The sequence below is a fragment of the Strigops habroptila genome, chromosome 11 (assembly GCF_004027225.2).
Source record: "Strigops habroptila isolate Jane chromosome 11, bStrHab1.2.pri, whole genome shotgun sequence".
Lineage (NCBI taxonomy): Eukaryota > Metazoa > Chordata > Aves > Psittaciformes > Psittacidae > Strigops > Strigops habroptila.
In genome coordinates this window covers 37467705-37479809 of record NC_046360.1, presented here as the reverse complement: position 1 = coordinate 37479809, position 12105 = coordinate 37467705, and the positions used below count along the sequence as shown (strand labels likewise).

General features: G+C 45.8%; 1 long non-coding RNA gene across 1 annotated transcript; it reads left to right on the top strand.

Moving 5' to 3' along the window:
• The first annotated feature begins 2865 nt into the window (after positions 1 to 2865).
• On the top strand, positions 2866 to 6477 carry LOC115614414. Its single transcript, XR_003993720.1, has 3 exons — positions 2866 to 2974; positions 4041 to 4201; positions 6334 to 6477. It is a non-coding gene; the product is annotated as an uncharacterized LOC115614414 (long non-coding RNA).
• The last annotated feature ends 5628 nt before the right edge of the window (positions 6478 to 12105 follow it).

The following is a 12105-nucleotide window of genomic DNA, read 5'->3' as shown; positions in this document are numbered from 1 at the left end:
GAGTGTGTCATCTTTGACAGGTGTAATTATGCCTAATGCAGTGTCAAAACTTCACAGTTTTGAGGAACTTACTGTCAGTCTGATCCCTGTCCACCCACGTCTCCATCAGAGAGGGTCAAGGCTGCTCCTACACTGGCATTAGTTGGAAGTCTGCATGAATTCTAGGAATTTGATTAGGGAGATTATCCCCCTCCTTTCTTTCATTTTTAATACTGAATAAGCTGTGTTTTTTCTGTCTTTGTGCTTCATTTTCTTCTCCACCCAAAATGTTATTGAAGTCTCCCGCGCTCTGTCAGGTCATTTAGGGAATGCTCATCCTTTTCTTCCTGTCAACGCACTCTGTGGTCCTGCTGCACTGCCACCAAAATCCTGTGCAATTAGACCCCAAAGGATGATCCAAATTCAGATTTTATCTTGGGCAAAGAGAAGCCTTTAGATCAAACATGCCCACTACTGTGCAAGGCAGAGACTCTGGACGCACCGCCATGCAATGATCATTAGAGGAGCCAAAGATCTGAAGTTTAACACTCACCAGATGAGTGATGGATAAACACCGCATTCCTACAGAAAAAAAAGCACTTTCTCATGCTCTTTAATCCATCCAGAATTTAACAACTGGGTGCTGGCTGAGACACAGCTTGATTGGGAAGAGATGAAGGAACAGAAAGGAAGCTTAACACAGACCCAGCTCAAAGCAAAAGCGTTTAATGCCGCCTATCTCAGAAGCTTTGAAGAAAGAGCCCTTGTGTCCTCGGTGGTTCTCTGTGGCAAATTTTTGGCATTAAAGTTCACGTAAGAGAATGATGAGTTTCCCATTATCACATATGGAGATGGGATCCATTGTGCTAATTCCCACTCTGCAGAGCTTTAACATTCGCCACGCTTCGCTCTGCAGATACACTGTGATGTGTCCTTTTCAAGCTGCAGCTGGCTGCATTGAAATCTTGACTGACACCTCTTATCTGATAGGGGCTGCTTTTCCGCTGGCTGCTCTGTGGAGTGATAAATGTCAGGAGTTTGGGAGTAGGCTTGTATCTGGACGCTTCATCGGAGACTTTGGGCAGGTAATTATCCTGAGACCATGGGACTTTGTCATGAAATCTGCTGCTCTGCTCCTTGAGGGAGAGTCAGCCAAGGGTCATGGATTTGCTGTATCCAGGAATTGGGAAGCATCCACAAAGAAAAGGAGGGAAGGATAAAATGTGAACAAAGATTTTCCCCAACCAAAAATGACAGCAGACCTTTGCTGACATTGTGGAGCTTTCTGTCTTGACCATCTGGGAAGGCCATGAGTTGGGATTGACCCAGTAGTCTCCAGATTTGAGGCTTCAGTCAACCAAGCAAAGCAACTAACCCTTGAAGGCTGGTGTCACAGCTGGAGCAAAGAGATAAACCTCTTGTATGATGGAACCAGTAAAGAAAGCAGAGTTCTATGGCAGTTAGTGAGCTTTAAGCAGAAAACTTTCTTCCCTATAAATCCTTGAAACTTTTTTCCTGGTGGAAGCGGCAAGGAGGAAACACCTGGAGAAGTGGAAGTTTCTTTCATCCCTTCCTTCTTCTGTGTCTCACTTTTGCTCTTCAAGGTCCACTTCATTCTTCACTTCCAACATTTATCACCCGAAAGCTGAAAACAGCTTTCACTGGAATCCATGAAATCTTTACTATAACATTTCTCAGTGCTCATGAGGTCTGAGAAATTAGGGTTGGCAGTTAGTGGAGGAAGGAAGAGATGGAGAAGACAGAAAGGCTCTGGAAGTGTTCCCCACCACCCTGAAGCCAAAGGTGTTGTACTTCCCTTTGGCAGCACAGCTCTGCTGTGAGACATGCAGCCGCCTTTGGGGCTGGTGATATAGGTGAAGCGGGATGCCCTGGTTGCCCATTCCCAAGGTGCCACAGAGCCATTGTCAGGGAAACTGCCTTCCCCTTCCTCACTGGTAGCTGGGGTGGTATTTTTGTGAGCACTGGCTCCATGCTCCTTCGGCAGCACCGTGACCCTGGCCAGCAGCTCCTGCAGCAGCCTGGCTCTGCAGAGCAAGCAGCTCAGCCCCTGTTTGGAGGCACAGGCTGAGGAACGCTGGCTCCATGTTCAAATGCCTGAGTCAGTTCATTCAGGTGCTTGAGGGTAAGAGTTGCTTCATCTGGTTGGCTTTTTTTCCTATTGTTCGTGCCTTTGCTTCCCCCTCCTTTTCCCTTTACATACCCTTTGAGCTGTTCTCTAATTGAAGCAAATGGAGCAGCTGCTATGGTGTGTTGTTTTTCCCATTTTCCCCCGTGAGTCACACATTTCCTCCCTTAATGTCTCTATCTTCCGTCGGTCTGTACTAATGAAGCCCCACATCTCAGCTGCTGAATGCTCAAGCTTGTCTGCCTGGAATTTTCTAACTCATTTCAATTCATTTCCCACTTTCCCCTCTTCCCCCCTGCTGCCTTTCTCCCATTCCCATCCCCATCCCATCCCATCTCTCTTTATATCTCCTCTCCCTGTCTTTGACTCTTCTTCCACCCCTCCCTCCATGTGTCCCACCAGCCATAGCTCCCTGCTGTCCTCCACAGGATGCTGAGACCTGGGCATCATTGCATACACATGGTCCATGTGCATGTGCAGTCTGCTGTAAGGGGGCTGGAGAAGCCCCTCCTGGGAGCTAGGAAACTGTAGGAACAGGCTTTGTCCCTTTTGTCCCTCTTTGCTCCACAACAGGAGGAAATAATACTGCACGGTCCCATGCTTGAGACCCAGTGCAGAAAGCTACCCCTTGGCTGTGTATCATGCATGGGTTTCAATCCAAAGCACGCAGCAAGAGTAATAGCAAATGGCAGCATTTCCACTCCTCTTTGCTTGTGAAGGTCATTCTTGCCACAGCTTTAGCTGCTCCGAGAAGAGAATAACAACATGGGACATGGGAAGTGATTCGCTTGTGTGCCCTGCATGCCATGGAGAAGAAGATGTGAGCTGAGACGTCTGCCCTCACCAAAGGTATGTCCCATAGCACCATTACTTGTGCTGATGTCTGCTGATCAGAGTGTCAGTGTTAGTCCTGAGGGCTTTTTAAGTTGTTATCACTGTGTTTTGCGGGTGTTGGTGAACACTTGCTACATCAACACTAGGTCCCACTGATCTCTGTTGCATTTATATCCTTGCTCTTGCTGAAGACAGGAACTGCTGTTTCTTGCTTTAAGAAGGTGGGGAACTGAGGCACAGAGAAGCAAGGACCCAGTTTGAAAGTTAGGCTCAGAGCATATTGCCTGTACTAAGCCAGAAGCCCTTATCCAGAGGAGCCTGGGACAAATCAGCACTACAGTCTCAGTAGTGTCCCTCAGCAATGTCAAGGAAGCCAAAGAGACTCCCAGGGGCCTGGTTTTTGATAGCAGTCCTCGCTGAAAACTGCTTTATCACAACTGGATCAGATCCCTTCTCAGCTCTCACTCCTTTCTCTCTTCCACCCGCTACCGCTGCCTTTTCATTTCAGGAAGAAGGAGAACTGAGTCCTTGAGATTCAGCTGCAGGAATCTGATCACAGACTTCAAGATTTGCAGGTTAATTCCATCCTTATCACCAAACATCTGATTCCCCCAAAAGAAAAATCAGGGTTTAAGATCATTTGAGAACTATAATAGAACAAATAAATGCAAATCTTTGCCAGGAAGGAAAAAACCCCACCTTGATAGAGATCAGACACCGGCTCATGTGCCCCAGGGAGAGCCAGCGGAAGAAGTCAGAGTTATGAGCACTGGATGGCTGGAGGAATTTTGCTCTTGCTTTAAAATTTCTTTGATGCTGTTTTTGTTTTAAAATGCAGGTTCAAAGGGAAAAAAAAACCCCAACATAACAAAACAAAACACACCAGTGCTTTCCTCTTTGGCTTCAGGGCCTCCTGTTGAGGTTCCCTCATCACCATAGAGATAATATTGCTTGTTAGGTCTAAGACTAGCAGTTGGAATTCAAGTGGAAAAAAGACCTAAACAAACCCATTATAAATCCCCAATTACTTTCAAACTGTCAGGCTTATTAAAAAATGTAAATATCCTTCTCGTTCTTGCAGAGAGTGTATAAAAATGCATGAGGCTGAAAGTCAGCTGAGCTGAAAGGAGCTGCTTTCTGAAACAACTTTGCTGGGAAAATGGCAGCAGTTGCTCCTGGATGGCAGAGAGAGGACAAAGCACAACCTGCCTGAGCCACTGGTCCCAGTCATCCCTGCTGTTGGTATGTTGCTGGTGCTACCCTGCCCTATGAAACCACTGCTTTAATATAACTTCTTTGGCTGATTTTCAGTTGTTTTCAAGAGATGGTCATGCAGATGCAATAGAGGGAATGTCTACCAGTGATACAAGTTGGGATTTCCCTTAGTGTTAGGCACATACAAGTGTAGTCATCCTGGTGGTAGAAAGGGGCCAGTGTTGCCCACAAACTGGGGAATAAAATAATATTGCTTCCACTGGCCTCAAAGCCAAACATCTGTGATATTGGCAGAAGGGTAAAATGATCCCTGAGGAGCCCTGAAAGGCAAACTGGTGTGCCATGGGTGCTGGGAGGTCTGTTATACTCTACAGCAAAAAATATCCCACTCCATTATCTCTCAGGCTGAAGATACAAAGAATTCTTGCCTGGAAGGGACCCTCCTTGTCTGGTCTCTTGTGTATCACAAGATATACATTCCACATACAACAACATATTTCATACGGTTTTCCTGCTTTGGAGCCCAAGAGCTTTCTTTTTTTGCTGCTAAATTTGCTAAATGTATAGACTTCATGACGTGCACCCGTGATGACAGGATGCTCAAGCCAAAAGCACAAGACTGCCCTTACCCCAGAGAGCTTACGATCTAATAAAAGGCCAGGAAGAATAGCTGGATGTTAGACAACAACGAGATAAATCAGTGTAAGATGCAGTGGTCCAGCACATCAGCAACTTTCTTGTGTCCAGGTTTGATAGCATCATAGTGAAGGAGGAAACAAGAAAAGATTTGAAAGCAGAATAATAACACAGGCTGATAGAGAGTTTCTTGTGAGGGCAGCAAGGAGAAAGCACTAATATATTTGTGTGGAGGTAGGATATGAGGGCAATGGAGTGGGATCTTGGCAGGTGCTGTGGCACTGATGGGGCACTGGTAGTAGTTGGGGAATGGGAAGGAAAGGCAGGCCTTCCAAGGAAGATAAGGAGTTTAAACATCTCATTACAGCAGTGTTATATGCATACCAACACATGGTATGGGATTGACATATTTTATCCAGTAACCTGTATATATCTCAGAGGTGTGTATAATAAAAGAGGAGATGGTTAGCTCTTTAATTAAGAAAGGAAAACTGAAGTGATGACATAAAAAAAGCATAATTGCTATTCTGATTCATATTCAGCAAGGACTAGATTAAAATGCAGCTACCCTAAAATCTCACTGGAGACTTTACAGGGACTGCTGAACTTGGCACTTCTGCCTGTTCTCTCTGGAAAAGCCAGATAGTGGAATCCCCCTTTCCCACCCATTTGGCACTAGTTATATTTTTGCCTGGATGCTTACGAGAACCCGTTGCTTGCATTTCTGAGCATTTGAAGGCATCCGCAGAGCCTTGGCAGCAGCATTTTCCTGGGGGGAAGCTCCTATTTGAAGCAGGAGCATCGTGGAAGATGCAAAGGCAAAATGTGTCCTTCCTGTGCAGTTCTGCTCCACCTTGACCTCCGGCAATCAGTTCCTGATATGGAGCAGTCTGTAGCATCCTGGTGATTCCCCTCTCATCCTGGCAATCCTGCCAGGTCCTGCCATCACCTCTGGCCTGACTGAGCAGCTGAGATGTTTTCTGCCTCCAGGCTTCTGTTGAGGCATTCGCAGAGAAAAAGGACAGCACAAGTTGACTCCATATTAGTGCCAAACTTTCAATGTTTTGACTATAAAACCAAAACACCATTACCTATTCCCCGCAGAGCTCCCCTCTCTCTCGCTCCCCTTCCCTTCTCCTCTCCACGCTGTAGCCTTTTGTATGTTTCAGGCATTAATCCCTTGCTGCCGGGGTGTGTAAATTAAAGAATAATAGAGCTGCAGAGGCATAAGCTCACAATGATGGGGAATGTGTTTGTATGCTAAGAAGCAATTTCAGCGAAAATTAACTCAATTTCATCTGAAATAGTGAAGACCGGCATAAGCTGGCAGATCCCCGAGGACGGTGAAATTACTTCGTCAAAGCTCTGCTCGCTTAAATTAACCAAGCAAGCACTCCAGGTTATTGGTGAGATGCAGCCAGTAACTAGGTTTTAATAAACAAAAATAGCTTTTTGGATAAATAAGGAAAGTGCAAAACATCTTATGTATTCTGCTGATGGTCTCATCTGTGTGTCCTCAACAGCAAGACCTTCACATTCCTTTAGGAGCTTTCTTCAAGTCTCTGTGTTCGGCTGGTCTCTCTTGCAAACAAGTATGAATCAGAAAGTGCTTTTGGAGATGATATTGGATAAACCTTTCCCCAGGAATTAACAGGCTGAATGGCTCAGTTTGCAACACAAAGGTGTGGTAACAGCGACAGTTTTTAGAGATATTTTGGGTTTGTTCTTTTTCAAAATTTGTTCTTATTGTTTGGTTTATGACTATTAAATTGCTCAAAATATGATGTGCTGTCAGAGAAAAAATTGCTGTACACTGTCACCGATACCAGATGAGCACATTGCTGCCAATGTGTAAGTGGAGGTGTGAGCTCTCTCCTCCAGCTGGGAGCTCAGGTCCAAGGGGAGTGAAACTGTCACCATGACAGGAAAAGAGGCTCAAGAAGTTGTAAATCCATTGAAAATGTGCTGTTTTCTGTAGTTTGTTTTGGTGTTTTGTGGTTTTTTGCTCTTAATATAATTTCTAAGGACTGTGTTTTGTGAAAAGAATTTGCGGTTGCAGGTTGTGATCATTAGGAAGGGCCTTCTGGAAAGTGCATGTTGGGCTTATTCTTTTGCCTTTTAGTCCACCATCATCAGGAAGGAAAATTGCTTCTTTTGGATCTCATTTCTCCAGGTATGGCGATTTTGGTTCTGGGACTAGTATTCATTAGAAATGTCATTTAATTGGACAGAAGGATAGAGATTAAGAAGCTATCTGTTGAAAGGGAATATGGAAAATCTTCTCAGCATAGCAGACCCACATCATCTCCATTGTCTCTCTCTCCTTTGCTTCTCTTACTCCGAAAGAGGCTACCAGTGTTCAAAGAGCACTTGATATTTAAAAGCTTTGGGTGTATGTCACCAGTACCCCCATTGGAAGGATGGATTGTTCCTTCTTGTCTTAGCCAAGTCATAATTTCTGGCACTGGGAGCTACTTCTGTTCCTGGCTCCAAAGTCCCCAGTGAATGGGACCATTAACGGTTTGTTCAAGGAAAGGAGAGCTGCAGAAGGGTCAGACCAGCCAAACCAGTGCATGAGGTGGAACCCAACCACACAGGGGCTGTGCTCCCATCGCTGCTTATTTCTCCTCTCCCTTCCTATATAAATCTCAGTATCTTCAGCCGGGAAAGCAGCTGCATAAAAGAGCTGCTGAGCCATCCGCTCATTAAAGTGTTTCACTGGCAAAGAAATACTTTCTCTCACTGTTGCATATTTACAGTTTGGAGATTGCTTGTTAGGACAATCTGAGGTTGTATTTTTTAGCTGTGCTGGTTTCAGATGTCAGGAGAAGACACTTGGTTAATAACCCACTGTTACTGCCATGACCTGTAATGCCCTAGCTTGGGAGAGAGCTGGCGGCCACTCTCCTCATAAACAAAAAACACAGGGTAGGAGATGTGGGATCAGCTCCATGCAAAATCACCTCCTTTTGATAGCATTAATTGCAGAAATGCCACCAACTTGTCATTAAACCCAGCAAATGCATTTGGAGCAAGGGATAAACAGGCCAGGGAGGCAGTGGCTCATTCGGACAAACGTGCCCCGCTGAGACCTTTTGTCACAGCTCTCCTCCATTGGGTTGTCTGTCACTTATACTTCTTCTCCCCACTAATGCGGTGACTGTGGTCAGAAAGGTGCCAGCTTTAAAACAACAGCCTCAAAAGCAGCCAGGAAAGAAGAAAATACACATATTCTCTCCACCACCACTATCACCAGCTTTCACAGAGCTCCTATCTGCTCCCTGCATGCTGCTCCTGTGTTGTATCTGCTCCCTTGGCTGATAAGACCCAGTTCATCTATTGTCAGCCCCGCTGAGCCAATCTAGCTGCATTCGAGTGAGCTGGATTTTGTTCTGCATCACGTATCAATGACAACTTCCAGTGCCGGCCTTGCTGTAAAAGCCTTGCTGTTGAGGGTGCACAGAGCTTGAAGAGAGAGGCAGATCTCCAGGCACAAAGGGAATTCAAAGCAGCTCAAAAACAGGCTTTGAAAATAGAGCAAATGTGCTGTGGAGGCCATCAGGAAAGACTAGATAAACATGGGACACCAAGATAGCTGCAGGCTAGACTGCTGTACAGTACTGTATCTGGAACAGGAGTGTCAATGGATACAAAACGTGGTTGTATGCTTGCTCTGAAAGCAGAAAAGGGATGATTTGTGATTAAGGCACAGCAGTGACACTGAGTGGCTGGAGTCTTGCAGGTGTCTTAGCTCTGGGTTCCCTTTCTTGCAGTATTCTCCAGTGCAAAGTAGTGTTGGAGGCAGTCAGGAGCTGGTTGGAACTAGATAAGCTTTAAGGTCCCTTCCAACCCAAACCAGCCTGTGATTCTATGAAATCAACAGGGTCCCACACCTAGACCTTTACAGCCCTTTGAGCATCTCCCCCAGCAATGTGGCAGTCTCTGGGGTGGGAAGCAGAAGGGACTGGCCTTGTGCATAGATGGTCTCTAGCTAAGCAGCACTGCAGCCAAGGCCTTGAACGGCTACTTGTAATTTGAATAATAAATAGAATGTAGCCTTCAACTGTGGTTTGATTAACAGGATGGTGCATTTTAAAATCAAATTACTTTGATACTTTTGACTCGGGAGAGTCAAGATGCAGGGAAAAGCCAATTGCATAGGTGGTTTGCAGGGTATGAAGCTGCTCAAGCTATAGTTTGTGTGTATTTCACCTTTAATGAACCTGCCATTTAATGAGTCAGCACTGAGGGGAAATGCAATGGGTGTCTTTCAGGAACACCTCATGCTTCATCTCTGCCTGCTAAGATGTCACCTCCTTGCTCTTTGCTCTCTTAGGCTGCCATGCTTTCCTCCAGCCCCGTCAGACTTTCCCTCCTCAAAAGATTAACCCTACAGTCTCACGCTGGAGAACTTATTTCAGCTGAAACAGGAGTACAAGACAGATAAGAAAGTAATTGTACCCTGAGGAAGCATGAGGAGTGCTTGCATCATATACGTTTGCTCTACAAAACAGCAGCTGCTTATGCAAAGCAAGTGGCCTTTTAAATCCAAGACTGGGTATATGGAAAAGCCATCATGGCAGTTACATCATTAGATCAAGGCTACTTGAAGCAGTTTCTATCCTATACTTTGTTTGTGTTTCCACCACTAGAAATGGTGCATCGCACTGATTTCCCGCACCATGTTGTCACCATATCTCTGGACTAGGGCAGGCATATTGTGAAAATCCAATGTGAGAAGCCTGAGGGGAAGGGAAAGGAGGCTTGGGATGAAGCATTTTGGGGTGAGGAGTTGGTGGCAAATCTAAGACAGGGTTTAGACCTGATCAAGATTTGTTTCCCCGAAGACATCTCCTGATGTTACCGAGAAGAATCACACACTTCATTTCCAGGGGTCTTAACATGAAAGCCTTCAAGCGAAACATCACAAAAAGTGACTTACTGGGCACCCCTAGAGATCAGAGGCACCAAGCAGGAGCTCGTGCTGATGTTCTTCAGCCTTGCTCTGGAAGGGCCGTGTCAGCACCGCGAAGGATTATGGACATGCAGAAGAAAGATTAGAACAGTCTCATGGAAGAAAATCCACAGGGATCCATTATTTCAGGTGGGAAATACCAGGTCTGAGGTCTGCGGGAGCAGGTAGAATACACAGCAAAGCAGACTCAATACCCTCATCCTCTCTGTGCCCTTTCCTTGCTGCAATCAGCAGCAGGACAGCAGGCTGGAGGGCTGTTTGGCTTTGCTCCCTGCAAAGCTCTCTTCTTTGAACCTCAAAGGTAAAAATAGTCAGAGATCTCTGACTTGATTCACACAAGTGTCTTTCAGATGGAAAAGCTTTCAGTTGCCTCCAGCCTGGGGCCAGAGCAGTACCAGTGACCATGAAGTAGAAGGTGCCACATCCTGCGTTAACCAATCACTGCAGTCTTGTTCTCTCTTCTTTTCCTTGCCTGGACTTTGTTTCTTTTCCAGCCTCTAATGAGGCACAAGTAGCCGGAAGGAAGGCATGCCAGGGGTGACAGGGAGATGTCCTTCTGATCTCTTCTCTTGAAGGAAGATTTGGAACATTTTAATAAAGTGGATTAAGAACTCGGACACAAAAAGTGACCTGTTTCTCTGTGATGGGTGCTTTAATCTTCTCCCTGAGCTGCTGATAAAGCCTTTCCTTAAAGAAACCTCCTGAACACAAAAGGGAAAATAAAAGTATTGGGAGAATAGACTGCAAGGTGGAAGATGTTTAAAGGCACCCCCAAAATGAAGCTGCTCGGGTGTTAATTGTGTTCTCTTTTCCCAGAGCCTGTTTTCCTCTTTCGTTTCTGATTTTGGATCAATGCTAGAGGCTGCAGAGCTCAACCAAGGAAGGAAAAAGGCCTTTGATTAGACAATCTGAGTGGTAAAAAAGGTATTGAGCAAGAAGTGCAGTCAATGAGCTACTCAATACAACAATTAGAAGGTGAAACTTTTTCGTTCCCTTTCGAAGCAAGACCCACCTCTGCGCTGCTGGAAGGAGGTGGGTGGGAGGAATTTCCCCCATTTTGGTTTCCAGTTGTCTCCTGGACATATTCAATTGCAAAGAATATGACCTGTAAAATTGGCCCATTCATAGCACCCAATACAGCCTGTAAAACCATCTGGCATTTCAAGGAGCACTCCTGGTGTTTACAGCAACAGGATTTCTGTTACAATAAATTAATAAAGAGATGCATTAAAATGCTGCCTGTGCAAGTGTTTGTGGAATATTTCTGATGACAGAATCTTTCCAACACTGCTGGCAATGCAAGTGGTTACACAGCTGAAGCTTTGCCCAGATGGGGAACCCCGCTGTTCCATGAACATGACGTGAGGATAAAATCAGAGCAAGTTGAGTGGATTGATGCTAACATGGTAAGTTCATGGGGTTTTTTCGTGTCTCAATGATCAGAATTGCTATTGTAAAACTATCTTACAAACTAGTTCCCTTCTCCCACGTATTTTCAAGCATGGGAGCACCCTAGGGTGTTGTGGTTGGGTCAGCTTGGCCTTCCCAAATTCCTCCAAAGCGGCTTGATTGATAGAAGCCAGTGGCATGTGGCAAGAAGGCCCAGTTAAGCACCCTGTGGGTCTTTGCAGACTCATGACTTTGGCCAAGTCCTGCAGCGTTCATAGAATCATGCAATACTTTGGGTTGGAAGGGACCTTCAAAGGTCATATAGTCCAACCCCCTGATCAGAGCAGTATCAGTCTCTTGGGCTACATTTTGAGCTGAATTTGGCTCAGGAACCTTCAGCCTGGACCATGCCTCCCCCAGTCCAAGACAAACCCCGAGCTGCCTTTGCTGTGGTTGTGCCAGGGGCTAAGGGTGTCACCACAGGTGCTCTCTGAACACGGACAAGCAGAAGGCATGTGTGAGTCAACTCTTTTGCCTGCCAGGCAGCACAGATATCAAAGCAGCATGAGTCCCAGGGGGGCCTTATTTATTCTTGCTGCTTCACTTTAAGCTTGTCTTTGCTGCCTAGATCTCACAGCAGGAGGGGAACTGAAGAGTTTCTGCCTTTCTCTCCCTCACAGTTTCTGATGCATCTACAGCCATTTATAGCCACAGATCACGGCAGCTGAATAAAAGTTGGGTTCACATCTCAGCTGCATCTGGTTCTGTAAGAGCAAGTCTCTCAGTTTTGCCCCCTCACCTCTGAGATGCTGCAGCCATTCCCCCAGTCCCTGAAAGGGTTTTGCTTTCTGGTTTGCCCTCCAAGCATCAACTGCCCGCAAAAGGCTGGGGCAGGAAGGGTTAACCTCTGTTTCCCTCACTCCCTACCACA